Source organism: Protopterus annectens, chromosome 7.part0, assembly GCF_019279795.1.
Source record: "Protopterus annectens isolate FY-2018-M chromosome 7.part0, PAN1.0, whole genome shotgun sequence".
Lineage (NCBI taxonomy): Eukaryota > Metazoa > Chordata > Ceratodontiformes > Protopteridae > Protopterus > Protopterus annectens.
In genome coordinates, this window is record NC_056739.1 from 823,380,777 (window position 1) to 823,396,942 (window position 16,166).

The following is a 16,166-nucleotide window of genomic DNA, read 5'->3' on the forward strand; positions in this document are numbered from 1 at the left end:
TTCCGACGCCATACCTTTAGACAAAACTACACCAGCACGTGGTGCAGCCAGGCCTCCTGCATCCATGTCCATTAAGGCTTTCACCAGGGCTAAAGCTGCAAAACACACTAAAGCCATGCCTCCCAGGGTTATTCCTCAGGGACCCTCTTCTAGTTCACAGATTCTTACCTTAGCAGAGGACCTTATCTCTTTAATCAGGGGCTCTCAGCTCCATCCAGACAGGGGCTCCCAACCTCATCTAGACAAAAGGCCCAGGGTGGATCCCATTGATCCCCTTTCCTCAGAGGAGGCCTCTGTGGGCTCGGATCACTCGGACTACCAGGAGGAGGCTTATTCGGCCTACGAGGATTCGGATGCAGAGGAGTCTATTCCCTCGGCCTCCCCTCCTGAAGAGCTTTCCTTTGGGGAGACCCTTCACACTATGAGAGAGCATTTCAAATGGCAGGGCCAGGAATATTCTGATTCCAGGAAAAGACTAAGAACTTTTCTTCATTTACCTCAACATAGACCTTTGGCTATTCCTCCTGTTTTAAATGTCATTGATGATGTGTATTCTGACTCCAGTATGACCCCTGACACTCTGCCTCCGGCCCCTGTTAAGCCCGATAGGTATTACAGGGTCCCGGACACACATAATTTTCTTTACAAGGCCCACTCTGCTGATCCTGAAACCATTTCACAGGGCCCTAAAGGGGTTGCAGCTGTTACTACTAAGAACCCACTCCCCTCTGCAAAGGAGTCCAGGGCATTAGAGAGATGGGGTAAAAAAGTATATACTTCTGCCGCTCTTGCTATGAGGGCATTAAATTGTCAGTTTCATATGATACAGTACCAAGAGTATTTGTTAGAACAAATGCATAAGAAACTGTCTTCTACTGAACCCCTAGACTGTAAATCCCTTCAGGATATGGTATATAACTCCCAGCAGGTTAGTAACCATTTTTTGCAGTGTGGTTATGATGCATTGGAAGCTTCATGTAGGTCAGCAATGACTGGTGTTGTCATACGTAGGCATGCTTGGCTGAAGGAACAATCTTTGCCAGACCATGTTAAAGCTAAGCTTTTGGATGCTCCACTGGAAAAGCAAAAGTTATTTGGTTCCACTGCTCAAGAAGTCCTAAAGAAATTTGAGGAAAAGGCAAAATCTGTACAAACAGTTAAGGATTTTCTTCAAGTCCAACCGCCTAGATTCAGCAGAAATTGGCCTTCCAAGAATTGGTCCTTTCCGGACACAGAAAGATTTCAAAGGGGCAGGAACAGACGTGCCAGAGGTAGAGGGCAAGCTAGGGGCTCTTACAGAGGCCGTCAATGGCAACCTCCAATCCAGACAGGCAGTTCAGGATCTGCAACTGCTGCACAAGGACAGACTCAATGACTGCTTTGATTCCACCAACCAGGGCTCAATTAGAAGCACCTTTAGGTGGAAAGCTTTCTTTATTCTCAAAAAATTGGCACAACATTACAAGAGACAAATGGACACTCCCAATAATAGACAACGGATACAGGTTCCATTTCCACACATTGCCAAAACGAAAAGGCATGCCAGGTCTGCCACCAAATCAAAGGGCAGAGTCTTTGAAACAAATCTCAAACTTGCTACAAATGAAAGCCATAGAAAAAGTTCCTATTTCAGAACAAGGCCAAGGATTTTACTCCAGACTATTCCTTGTTCCAAGAAAAAAGCATCAATGGAGACCAATTCTCGACTTGTCCGCACTGAATACTTATCTCATTGTGCCAAAATTCAAAATGCTGACTCTACAGCAACTCCTTCCCATGCTGGGCAAGGAGTCTTGGCTGGTGACTCTAGACCTCAAGGAGGCATACCTGCATGTCCCTATGAGACAAAGTTGCAGAAGACACCTCAGATTTCTTGCAGGGTCAGAGCATTATCAATTCTCAGCATTGCCCTTTGGCTTATCTACTGCGCCCAGAGTATTCACGAAATGCCTGGCATCAGTAATAGCACACTGCAGAGTTCATGGGATTCAAATATACCCATATCTGGACGACTGCCTTATACAAGCAGACAACCAACAAACATTGATAAAGGACTTAAATTATGCCATCAATCTTCTACAGGCCTTGGGATATACAGTCAACATGCACAAGTCAAGACTTGTTCCATCCCAAAGAATAACCTTTCTGGGTGCGGATCTAGACACAACCACCCAAATGGCTTATCTCACAGAAGAAAAACAAAGACAGCTACCGGATTACTTCAAGAATCTGACAAGGCAAACTCAGCTGACTGCAAGGAAAATCCTGCAGGCCCTGGGTTACATGGCATCCTGTATTCTTTTAATTCCACAAGCAAGGCTTCATATGAGAAAGCTACAGTGGTACCTAAGGAGTTTATGGACTCAGCACAGTCACAGTTTGGAAACGTTAATCCCACTCATTCCATGCCTTCACAAGGAATTTCTGTTGTGGGCTCAGGCCAGCCAGTCCAACAGGGGGATGCCCTTCACAAAGCCAAAAACCTCCCAAACTATTACAACGGACGCTTCAGACCTAGGTTGGGGAGCACACATGGAGGGCAGAGGTATCCAAGGACAGTGGTCACGAAAGAGCTGCATGCACATAAATCAAAAAGAAATGCTAGCAGTGATACATGCAATCGAGGCCTTCAAAATCTTTCTGCATCAAGGCCACCTACTAATAAGGACAGACAAACACCACAGTTATGTGGTACATAAACAAGCAAGGAGGTACCCATTCCTACCTACTTTGCAGACTGGCAATGAATCTATGGGATCTTTCCTTGAAACTCAATATACAGCTGCAAGCTCAGTTTGTGCCAGGGAAAGACAATACACTGGCGGACAGCTTAAGTAGGAATATCATGGATGCACACGAATGAATGCTGCACCCAGACATCTTCCAGCAGATAACACAATCTTGGGGGAGCCCGGACATAGATCTATTTGCATCCCCCCACAATCATCAACTGAAGAAATTCTGCTCAAGGACATACCACCCACAAGCGTGGAAAGTGGACGCCCTCTCTTTCAGCTGGAGAAATCTGACAGTGTATGCATTTCCTCCTATCCCATTAATGACCAAAGTGTTACTGAAGATCAGGACAGAGCAGCCAAAAGTGATTCTGATAGCTCCGGACTGGCCAAGACAGCACTGGTACCCACTGCTGAGAAGCATGTCATGTACGAAACCATGGTTTCTGCCTCTATGGCCACTTCTACTGACACAGCACAGATACAAAACTCTACATTCCAACCTGAGAACATTGCAACTAACAGCGTGGAGAATACCTTGACTCCTCCTCAGGATACACTATCCCAGAGAGTGAAGGATATTATTATGGAAGCTCGCCGCCCTTCCACAAGAAAGTCATATTCAGCAAAATGGAAAAGATTTCACATCTGGAACACCACAAAGGGCTTAGATGCAACAGTGATGAACATGGCTCATATCCTGGAATATTTAGCAGAAATGTTCCACAATGGTCTGTCTTACTCTTCTATTAAGATTCATGCTTCAGCAATTTCAGCAGAGTACAACACTGATCCACCTGTCTTTTCTCATCCTCTCCTAAGACAGTTTCTAAGAGGAATCAAAAACATCAAACCTCCTCGTAAACCACCTCTTCCTGCATGGGACCTTAACTTCGTGTTGGAAAAATTAACACTGCCTCCATTTGAACCAGCAGCATCTGCAGATCTACAGTACCTTTCATGGAAGACTGCCTTACTTCTGGCAATAACCTCAGCAAGAAGGGTTTCGGAATTGCAGGCCCTGATGGCAGTGCAGCCATTCATTATTTTTCACCAGGACAGAGTTTCATTAAAAACTAATCCTACTTTTATGCCAAAGGTGGTATCCAGGGTCTCATTGAATCAAGCCATTCACTTGCCTACCTTCTTCCCAAATCCACAAAACAAAGGGGAGAAACTGTTGCACACCCTGGACATTCACAGACAGTTGCGCTACTACTTGGACAGAACTAAAGGTTTCAGAAAAGCTGACCAGCTGCTAGTAGCATATGCTGCTCGTACTCAAGGAAAAGCAATTTCCAAACAGACTATTTCTAAATGGATAGGAAATTGCATTCGCTTTTGTTACTTATTTCATGGAAAGACTGTACCAGCTAACATTAGACCTCATTCTACGAGAGCCACAGCCACCTCCACAGCCTTCTTAAGAGGGGTGGCTACAAAGGACATTTTAGAAGCTGCCACGTGGAGCTCCGTGCATACATTTGCCAAGCATTACAATTTACCTTTATATTCCAGATCCATAGCAGGCTTTGCTACGGCTGTCCTGCAGGGTATCTTAGCTACACCATCCTTTACTAGTTCCTCCACCCCCCAGATTGGCTATGGTATTCTACCCATATGTGATGACTGCAGATGCATCCTTGAAGGACATAGTACAGTTTTGTACCTACCATAAATGTAGATGTCCGATAGGTATGCATCTGCAGTCAGGTTTACCCTCCCTCCTTCCCCTCTGTGGTATTCCTAGGGTGCTTACCCCCCTATTAGCTAACTGGGGGGGATCTATTATGGTGTATTTGTTTATATATATATATATATATATATATATATATATATATATATATATATTTGCAAATGTTTGGATTTTTATTGCATTTCTCCAAATTTAGCCTTCCTAGAGGGCACCTGGCATCTGGGGCAAGAAAAACTGAGGAAGATGGCGTCAGCTGACGCTTTTATACCCCAGGCGCTCTGACGTCGGGGAGGAGGCGACATCAGCCGACGCCGGACCCAGACTTTGGAATCCGGCCGACCGAAGGGCTGCCTGAGGCAGGACAACCCATATGTGATGACTGCAGATGCATACCTATCGGACATCTACATTTATGGTAGGTACAAAACTGTACTTTTCCGTATCTGGACGACTGGCTGTAGACTGCCCCCACCAGGCATCTACTTCTTCAGACCAGGGATGCTACCATTCAGCTTTGTGCCCAGTTGGGAATTTCTATAAATTGGGAAAAATCTGCCTTATTGCCCTCTCAATCTGTGATTTTTATAGGTGCAGAGATAGACAAAGTAGACATGTTGGCTTGTCTTCCTGTAGAAAGGGCACAGAATCTGGTTCTTCAAATTTAACGTCTTCTCCCCTTATGAAAGGTCAAAGCCAAGACTATTCTGCAACTTCTAGGGACCACAGCTTCCACCATATTACTAGTGCCACTAGCCAGACTACACTTGAGGATTCTTCAGTGGCTCCTGTCATCCCAATGGTCTTTTCAGCACCTACCATTATCTCATCACATACTGCTGATGGACTCTTGCAAGAAGGACCACATTTGGTAGACTCTACCCAATCGGTTAACCACGGGCATATCATTTCTTCCTTGCGAACCCATTGCCACTCTGACCACAGATGCCTCACAGATGGGGGGGGGCATTATCTAGGCAGGACTGTCCAAGGCACATGGTAAGATCACGAGGCTCACCTGCATATCAACATTCTAGAGATGAGGGTGGTGCTCCTGGCGTTGCAAGCAAGCACTTCACGACCACCTGCCTCTGACGACTATTGCAATACAGTCAGACAACATGTCGGTAGTGTGGTACATCAACAAACAGGGCGGAACCAGTTCTTACCCACTCTGTCGAGAGGCCATTTGAGTTTGGTAATGGGCGATATCTTCCCAGCGTTTTCTGGTGGCAACGCACATTCCAGGGACAACCAGTGTTATAGCTGACAATCTCAGCCGGGCAATCCTGATGCCTCAGAAGTGGTCTCAAAAACTAGAAATAGTGGAGCAGATTTTCCACAGATGGGGACAGCCTTGCTGCAATCTCTTTGCCTGACCGATCAATGCCAAATGCAGCAGCTACTTCTTTCATTCCCTCTCTGGGGGAGTCAGAGAGACACACTTGTTGACGATTGGCCCCTGGGTCTCCTTTATGCCTTTCCTCTCATACCCAAGGTTATTCAGAAAGCGAAATGGCTGGGAAGCAAACTGATCCTCATTGCTCCTTACTGGCCTCGTCAGGTTTGGTTTCCCTTTCTTGGGCCTCTTCTCCTAGATGATCCTTGGATTCTGGACCCAGTTCCATATCTCTTGACTCGCATGTCAGACTTGCTTCATCCCTCCTTACACACCCTGAATTTGACAGCGTGGGTGCTGCAGTTCCATCCCTAGTCAGGCTTCACGACTTCTCACCCTCTGTGACTCATAACCTTACGTCCTCTCATAAACCTTCCACTAGGAGACTATATTCTAGTAAATGGAGGAGATTCTCTAGCTGGGCGGAGAAAAAGAATGTTGACCCTTATACGGCCTCCATTCCAGTGATTTTGGAATTCCTGTCTGAGCTTTTCCACCAGGGATCTGTGTTTGCCACTATCAGGGTTCAAATGGCAGCGATTTCAAATTTTCATCTATGCTTTCAAGATTCTAATCTGATGTCACATAAGCTGTGCAAAACTTTCCTTAAAGGTGCCATTTTGTTAAGACCCCGTTTTCAAGATCCTGTTGCTTCATGGGATTTAAATTTTGTGTTATCCAAATTGACATCTCCGCCCTTTGAGCCTTCTCATTCATCCCCTTTGAAATTCCTGTCTTGGAAGACTTTGTTTTTGGTGGCTATCACGTCGGCCAGACGTGTGTCAGAGTTACAAGCATTGTCTGTAAAAATCCCCTTATCTGATTTTTCACAAAGACAGAGTCTCTAATCATTCCAACGCAGCTGAATACAGGATGTTTCAGTGGTTTGTACAGGCTGTTGCATCTCCCAGCTGCCACTAGTTCTGTTCTTCGCTTTCTGAGGCAGGCTGCCTGAGGGAATTTAGCTGAGCATGCTGCCTGGTTGAGACAGGATTTTTCTTACAGTCTGATGTGGATGTGTTGTTTTGTCTGGAAGCAAGATTTTTTTAAGAAAAAATGTGGGAAGCGAAGAAGCTATGCAACTTAAAGCATTTTTTTGCAGGTGCAGCCACCGCTTAGTAGTTATTGGCCCCCTAAGGGGTGGTGGTATCCTGCTTATGTGATTCCCAGTCTGGGGGGTCTAGGAGACGTAGGGGCAGCTCAGGAGCTCAAGGTTCTTAGAACAACAGGGAGTTCACCTGCTCAGACTTCTGGTGAGGCAGGGGTCAATCTAAATGGAAAGTGGATACAAGACAAGTGGCCTGCCAGACTACACATCTACATATCAACATGAAGGAGATGTTAGCAGTCGTGGATGCTCTGTCTTTCCAGTTGGAAAATGTATCCTTTCCACCTCTCTGCCTCTTCTTCTTCTTTACTATTAATTAAAGGACAAGACAGGCAGGCAAGGATTGATTTTAGATATTGAGAGGCCCCTGCAACACTGGTACCCACTACTACGAGTCTGGTAAAGAAGACCATGGTCTGATTCCTTATCCATCATCAGCTCACTTCAATCTCATCATCTATCATCTGTTCATCTTCACCTGGCATCTAACTTGTGTTGTGAAGCAACTCTGTCTCAACTTCCTCAACAAGTTTTAAATGTGATTATGGAAGCTAGAAGACCTAGTACAAGGAAAGTGTACGAGAAAAAAAGAGGATTTTTATTTTTATTTTGAAAAACAGCAATAGAGAAATTTTTATTAATTTGAGTGTGGCTCTTCAATATCTCTTGCCATTATTATGTGAGTCTTTTCTATCTTTGTTTTATTCTGCATTAGTTTGTCCTTTTTTCAATTTATTTCCACCATTGTGACCCATTGTCCAGCACCATTGTTTTCGTGATCCTTGTTTGGGCAGTTTCTTAGAGGGACAAAAGATAGGCCACTACTCTCTTGGGATCTCAATTTTGTGTTGGAAAAACTTACTCTACAACCTTTTACTTACTCTACACGGCTGCTGCTAAATATGAATTGTCCTGGAAGACTGCTGCTTTGCTTTTTGGTTATTACTTCTGCAAAAAGGGTGTCTGATTGCAGGCCCTTTATGCAGTAGAGAGCTTTTTGATTTTCCATAAGGATAGGTATCATACTAATCCCTTCCCTTATGTTAAGTTTGGTCTTTGGCTTTAATTTAAAAATGCATTTGCCTTTTTTTTATGCAGACCCCCAAAAAAAAAAAGAAAAGATTTGAGCTAGATAGATGTAATACAGGCAATTATGTATTATTTAAGCAGGACTAGGGTTTTTAGCAGTCTCAGCAGTTGTTTGTTTCTTTTGCTTTGATGGATTTTTTTTTTGCATTTTTGTTATTCCCCACATGGCAAGGAGATCCAGCTGGGGATAGGCCTCATTCCACACTAGGCTACTGCCACTTCAACAGCATTTCTTAGTGTAGGTGAGGTTACATGCTGATGTTTTGTATATTCTTGTATATATGTATGTATATATTGGTGCGATTTTTGCAGGTATTTTCTTTCTTGTAGTCTTCTGATTCTGGGGGGGCAAAAAAGAAAGAGGATATGACGTTGGTCATGCGCATTGATAGTACCCTGACGTAGCTCCGCCAGTCGTGCGCGCTGACGACGCCAGCTTATACCTGGTATTCGGGCGACTGGACGGAACAGCCCCCCCCAAAGGGACTGCAGCAATGGGGATCCTCGAACATCTACATTTATGGTAGGTACAAAACTGTACTTTTCATCAGTTGGATGTCCATAGACAATTACGTTTTTATTTGCACCAGACTAAGGAAATCAGGAAATCAGATCAATTATTTATTTCCTTCTCCAAATCCATGTCAGGTTTACCAGTTTCCAAAGTAACACTCTCAAATTGGATTTCTAGCTGTATAGCTTACGTTTACAGCTTTGAGGGTAGACTTTTACCCTTTAAAATCAAGGCTCATTCTACGAGATCTCAGTCTACCACTGCAGCCTTTCAAGCCAGGGTCCCACTTGATAATATTTGTGCAGCAGCAACTTGGGCTACCCCTCGCACATTTATTACTCATTACAAATTGGATTTAACCTCCAGGGGTAGAGCATCCTTTGGTTCCACGGTACTCGGGAGTATTTCTCCTTGAGCCACTGAAGAATAAGGCACTAAGGACGCTGTCCCATATGTAAGAATGAAGGCGTGATAGGACTACAGAACATAAAGAAGTTATGTACTAACCATAACGTCCCATGTTTGTAGTCCATCTCGCCCTTCATTCTTACGAACCCACCCTCATGCCCCCATCTTGGAAGTACCAGGAGACAGAAAAATATTGTTATCATTATTTTATAGAGACCTTTTAGTGTTGGCTTTTTTCTGTATGTTTGTTATTATTTCTCCTAGTCAGCAGCAAACAAGATCTGGGGAATGTACTGGTGCACCGTGGGATACCTACCTAGCCATGAGCCAGCTAGAAGACTTCCAGCTTGTAAATAGGCCGAGTCGGAGCCGAGGATCGGATCCGATCCCATATGTAAGAATGAAGGGCGAGATGAACTACAAACATGTAACGTTATAGTGAGTACATAACTTCTTTTTTATTGGCCATTTGGGAAGTTTTTTCCACCTCTTTCAACTTTCTGGTTTAAAAGCCCACATTTGCAGTTGTTTTCCACCTTTCCTGTAACTAGTCTAGTCCAGATACAGATTTGCTGTATCCATGACTGATTGTAAGCCTCTGAGCCCCCAAGCCTTTCTGTGTCGGAGGGAAGCCTTCTAGCTTATCATTGGGAGTGGTAAGCACTAGGTAGCCTGCCTACCACACGAAGAGTGGTTTCTGGCCCAGAAACTGTAGTTTATTGGCCATTTGGGCAGTTTTCTATCTCTTTCAACTTTCTGGTTTAAAAGGCCACATTTGTGCATGTTTACCGCCTTTCCTGTAACTAGTCTAGTCCAGATACAGATTTTCCTGTATCCAGGACTGTAGGTTTCTGAGCGGTGCCAAAAAGTCTGCTGTTCAATTTTTCCCTTAGATCTGCTAGTTCTCTCCTCTCCTGCACTTTTACTATTAGTCTAGCACTATGTTCTTCGTGTTTCAATGTTACAGTCATTACATTTGGGTAATCTGCTGGCAGGTTGCCCTCAGTCGGCCTGAATTCCAAAGTCTTGGGTCCTGCATCTGTTGCTGTCTTCTCTTCCATGACGTCAGGTCGTCAGGGGTATAAAACATGCAGCCGATGCCATTTTCTTTAGTCTTTCTTGCCGCGCGGTGCCCGAAGCAGTGGCATTTCACAAGTGCCGGTCGGCTGACTACTGAAATATTCGAGTTTGAGTTTCAGAACCGAAGTCTTCACTAAAGCTAAGTACCCCGTTGGGGAAACTTTTTTTTCTTGCTTTTTACAATGTCAGAAAAAGTTAATAATTGTATTACTTGTGGGAAGCAAATACCTCATAAGGATTTCCATTTATACTGTATTCCTTGCCTAGGCCCTGAACACAACGTGCCTGGCTGTCAGTTTTGTGCTAGATTTAACCAACGCACTATTAAGCGTCGGTATATTTTTGCATCACAGTATTTTGGAAACTGATTTAACTACCCAGAAATGTCGGTGGATAGCAATCCGACTACCGGAGTACATAAAAAATGCAAAGAAAAGGACAGAGAAAGGCATTCGAGATCCAAAACCGACGACTAAGCCTCTAAGCCAGTCGCCTGTTCGCCGGTACTCAGTGAGGCGCCTTCGCAGCCCCTGATACCCGCTACCTTCGAGTCGCAGGCCTCTACCAACACCCATGTGGAGTCTGGCATGCCACAGGATGCTCAAGGTATTGGACCGACGGATGTATCGGCTTCGGATGGGACCGGAGCCGCTGAGCAGGCACCGGCTTCTGAGGGTGTATTCAGACCTCAACATTTGTATATCAAACCAACAACAGCTGCAAAACTAAGGACAAAAGCAACTTCTAAAACAAAAAAAAAACTATGCATGAGCCATGTGCACAGGCCTCTATGCCTAAAAAACAGATGATCAAAATGTCTGAAGACCTTATTACCTTGATCAAGGGTACCCATCCCCCTCCAGATAAGGGGCCTTGGCAAGACACTGATTATGAATCTTCAGATCAGGTTTCTATTTCTTCTGATTCTTCTTCTGATCAGGAATTATCTTTACCTCCCTATAAGGATTCTGATGCTGAGGAGTTTATTCCATCTGCATCTCCTCCTGAGGATTATTCTTTTGGAGAAACCTTGCATACTTTGAGGGGGCATTTTCACTGGGAAAGTCAGGACTTCTCAGAATCAAAAGAGGCCCAGGGATTTTCTTCTTCTCCCTCAGCACAAGCCATTCCCCATTCCCCCTGTTTTAGACATTGTGGATGATGTGTTTTCGGAGTCCAGCTTGACCCCTGACTCCATACCTCCAGCTCCCAGTAAGCCTGACAGATATTACAGGGTTCCTGGCTCGCATACATTTTTATTCAGAAACCCTGCTGCTGATCCTGAAACTATTTCACAGGGTCCAAAGGGAGTTAAGGCCTCAACAGCAAAAAACCCTACCCCCTTTGACAGGGATTCAAGGGCACTGGACAAATGGGGGAAAAAGGTTTATACATCTGCAACCTTGGCAATCAGGGCCTTAAACTGCCAATTTCATATGCTTAAGTACCAACAACATGTTATGGGATTACTGAAACAGAAAATGATGTTGATTTCAGAATGTGCAGAAAATAAAGAATTGCAGGAATTATTGCATGCAGCTGAACAAGTTGGAAAGCATACTTTGCAATGTGATTTTGATTCTTTAGAGGCCTCCTGCAGTGCCGCAGTTACTGGTTCTGTGATTAGGAGGCATGCATGGTTAAAGGAACAGAATTTGCCTGATCATGTTAAAGCTAAATTGCTAGATGCACCTTTACAGCATGATTCTCTGTTTGGTATTAAGGCAGAAGAGGTTTTAAAGAAAATGGAAGGCAAAGCTAAGTCTGTGCAAACTGTTAAAGACTTCTTACAAGTGCAGCCACCAAGATTCAGTAGACACTGCCTACAAAAATTTTATCTTGTGTCAGACAGAGCTGAAAGGGGCAAATCCAGACGCCCTAAAGGTTCCAGATACCAGGCGCAAGACTCTTACAGGTCAAAGCAATGGGGCGCTTCCACCTCCAAATCTGGAGGAGATAAAGTGCAAACCTACAGAAAGCAATCCCAATGACTTCCCTCTGCCTACACCAAGCGCTTATCTTTTGGCAGCACCCATAGGGGGAAAATTAGCACTTTTTGCACAAAGTTGGCAGTTAATAACCCAGGATAAGTGGGTACTAAACATCGTATCACAGGGATACAGATTCCATTTCCACACTCTGCCAATGGCAAATGGTTGGCCAGATCTGGCAAAAAATCAATCAGCAGAGGCACAGAAACAGGTTACGTCCCTCATGGATATGGGGGCCATTCAGACAGTACCAGGACAGGAAAAAGGACAAGGGTTTTACTCAAGACTGTTCTTGGTACCCAGAAAGGACAAGGCCTGGCGGCCAATACTGGATTTATCGATTTTTAACACATACCTGGACATTCCAAAGTTCATAATGCTGACTTTGCAGCAGCTTCTGCCCATGCTGGGCAAGAATGCTTGGCTGGTGACTTTAGACCTAAAAGAGGCATACCTGCATGTTCCAGTAAGACAGTCGTGCAGAAGATACCTCAGATTCAAGGCTGGCTTAATGCATTACCAATTCTCTGCACTGCCCTTAGGCTTATCTACTGCGCCCAGGGTCTTTACAAAGTGCCTGGCACCAGTAATTTCATTTTGCAGACAAAGAAGTATACAAATAGGTTCATAGGTACATACTAGGCTATCTGCCCTAGGGCATTTATAAGCCTAGCCAGAGTTGTGTGGCTTTCACCACCCCTTAGGTTGAAGAATACTATACCCATTAGTTTGCCGTGCCTCTGTCCAGCAGTGATACAGAGATGATCCCCGGGGTAAACCTACGATCTCCCATCCACTGGTCAAGATTCCTCTTGAACAGAGCCAGTGAGGTGCTCTGTCTCACATGGACCGGGATTCTGTTCCACAGCATAGGGAGTCTCTGGGTTATGAATCTGTCCCTGCAGCACGTCCTATTTATATCCGTGTTGAGGTTTAAGTCTCTTGCTCTTGTGGCTCTGGTGGATTTGGATTTTTTGAGGTGGAGCATGTCCATTAATTCTGGGTTGGACATGGCCTTGTATGTCAGGCACAGGTCACCTCTGAGCAGACGGTATGCGACTGAATAGAGCTGGAGTTTCTTCAGTCGGGCAGCATATGGCATATTTTTGAGCTCCTTTATCCTTTTGGTGAGGAACTTTTGGGGTCTTTCCAATTGCTGCAGGTGTCGGGTAAGATACATTTCGAATGGGGCATTGTACTCAGTCATTGGTCTGATAAGTGAAGAGTACAGGGGAACAATGACCTCCCTTGATCTGGATGTGAATCCCTTCATAATCAGGTGGGCAATGTAGAAGGTCCTCCTAACCACTTTGGCAATGTGAGTGTCAAAAGAAAGGTTACTGTCAACTTGGGTCCCCAGGTCCCTGATAACCTCTTCTGTGCTTAATGGATTGCCACCTATGTGGTAACTTGGGGTTACCTTGTTTTTACCAAAGGGTATGACTATACATTTTTTGGCGTTTAGCTTAAGGCCATGGCTCTGGCACCAGTTATCCGTTTCTGTGAGACCTCTCTGAAGGATATCTGTGTCTGATGGATTTGCAACTATGGCGCCCAATTTGCAGTCATCTGCAAACTTTGTCAGCCACAATCCTCCTATGTTTGCCTGCACTTCTGAAAAGTAGATGCTGAACAAGAGGGGGCCCAAGACTGAGCCCTGTGGGACACCGCTTGTGACCGGCTTGGAGTCTGACATGGCACCAGCAACTCTAACCCTGTGGGTTCTGTCCTTGAGCCAGTTTGCAACCCATCTTGTAACATATGGGTTTACATTTAAGCTGGTGAGCTTTTCTATGATACCCGAGTGGGGTATTGTGTCGAAAGCTTTTGCAAGGTCAAGGTAGGCTGTGTGAACTGCCTTACCCTCATCAATGGCCTTGGTGACTGTTTCAAAAAAGTCGACCAAGTTCAAGAGGCATGATCTGCCCTTGACAAAGCCGAATTGGGTAGGATCCAATGTCTGTAGGTCCCCTATGTCTTTATTTATGAGTTCCATTATGATCCTCTCCATAGCTTTGCAGACCAGGCTTGTTAAGCTTATGGGCGGTAATTACCAGGGTCCATAGAAGCACCGCCTTTGTGGAGTGGGACCACAGTTGCCGACGCCACTCTTTGAGTGCGTATCCTGTGGTAAGGCTAAGATTAAACAGCAGCCTTATGTGTGGGTTTAGTTCCTCATTGAGTTCGTAGCACACAGCCGGGACACCATCCGTCCCATTGATGCTGTGTTTTTAGCTTTAGAGAGAGCAGCTCGCTTGGGCATTTGAGATGATTGGGAGGCTACACTCTGCTGGGATAGATATTTCTCCTTTTGGGGGGGGGGGGGGGGAGAAATTTTCACTGAACCTGTCTGCCAGTATGTTTGCAATGTCTGTGGGTTCAGTGATTTTTGTATCATTTTGGACTAATTCTTAGCATATCTGGGAGTTTCCACCCAGATTTCTAACATAGCTAAAGAAGGCCTTATGATTGTCTTTTGAGTCCTTGGCGATTTTTCTCTCAAAGCTGGCATTAGATGATTTTATGAGTGATCGTAATTTTTTACTAGTATTGATCAGAGATGTCTTCCCTTTTAGGGATTTTGCTCTATCTTGTAGTAGCTTTCTGCTCTTGTTGTAAAGTTTGTTTATGGCTGGGGTCCACCAGATCGGGCGCTTGCCTTTGGTGGAAAGGGTCTTGATTTTATTTGGGATTGCTTGATCCATGCAATCCTGGAGGTGCTCGTAGAAAGCATTTGTAAGGGATTCAGCAGAGTGGGTTGTGGTTTCCAATGGCTCAGGGGCCTTGACGGATACCACACCAGTCTTAAGAAGTGTGAAGTTGGCTTTTGAGAAGTTCTTCACTGTGGTCTTTTTTGTTGGGGTGGCGGGATGTGGATCTCCAGTGAGATTAGTTTATGGTCTGATCTCACCAATGAGGATATACTTCGTGTGGAGCATTTTGTCCCCATGTTTGTGATGATCAGGTCTAGTATATTTTCACCTCTTGTGGGAATGGTGACAAGTTGTTCCATAGCATTTGAGTTTATGAACTCCAGGAACCTTTGGGCTAGGGTATTGGGGCTTGAGTAATGTTTCCCAGTCTATGTTTGGGTAGTTGAAGTCACCCAATATGATGGTGTTTGGAGAGACATTTATACTCTCCAGTGTCTTCAGGAAGGCTGTATGGGGTTCCTGAGTTTGAGAGGGTGGCCTGTAACATGCTAGAAACTGTAGAGCAGTTTTGCCTATGGATCTGAAGTAGGAGATTAATTTGTCTGCAACCTGTGGGTTATGGATCCGATATCGGATCCGAACCGGCATGGTTTTCCAGCTATGGATCCGAGCTCTCAGCTCCTCCCCTCACCCATAATGCCCTGCTCTCCCTACATGACCTCAGATCTAGTTTGCCGCGCTGGTAACCAGGTCTTGGATTTTGAGCTCTTCAGCTAAGTGAATTTTTCTACTTAAAGATAACTTTATTTTGAGTAGTTTTTGTCATATTTGAGTGATTGTGTTAGGTTCCCCTTTATAATTTGATATTTTCAGCTTAAAATTTTTATTTTTAATATAACATTTAGTTTATACCCTCCCCTCGCTAGTCGGAGTTTTGTGTGAGTGTGTTGTGTGGGGCCTTGTGTTTATACTAGTTTATTACTAGTCTCTGTCTTTATTTTTTTCTTGTTTAAAAAAAAAAAAAAAGACTTTAATTATGTCTGATATGGCCCCTAAGGCAATTTTCTCGAAGTGCTCCGAGTGTGGCCATAAGCTTTCCACTGCTGATGGCCACACTGGTAAGCTCGATGCCTTGGGGTTGAACACCTCACTTCTGGATGTTCCATTTGTGCAGGGTTCAACCCCAGGGCATTGAAGGAGTGGAGGTCGAAGCTGGTCATGGCGGGACTTTTGCCCCCGGACTCGGCTTCGGCTACTGCTCCTTCGGGGGGTACCATGTCTACGGTTCCCTCCTCTCCGACTCCCCCTCCTCCACCTGGGACTCAACCTCCCTCTAGTGGTTTGGAGGAGAGGGAAGCAAGAAAGCAGGACCGGAGGGACAAGCACCATAAGCGGCGGGCCGAGACCTCTGTCTCGGCCCCGCCTGCCAAGCGGGCTTCTCCTCCGGCCTCCTTGTCCGCTGGTTCTCCCCCTCCTCGGCTCCGGTCACCTGTGT

General features: G+C 45.0%; 1 protein-coding gene across 1 annotated transcript in view; it reads left to right on the plus strand.

Annotated features, from left to right (window-relative positions):
• Nucleotides 1–16,166, plus strand: part of COPS6 (COP9 signalosome subunit 6) — an 839,183-nt gene that overhangs the window by 336,777 nt on the left and 486,240 nt on the right. The gene's annotated exons all lie outside the window — the stretch shown is intronic.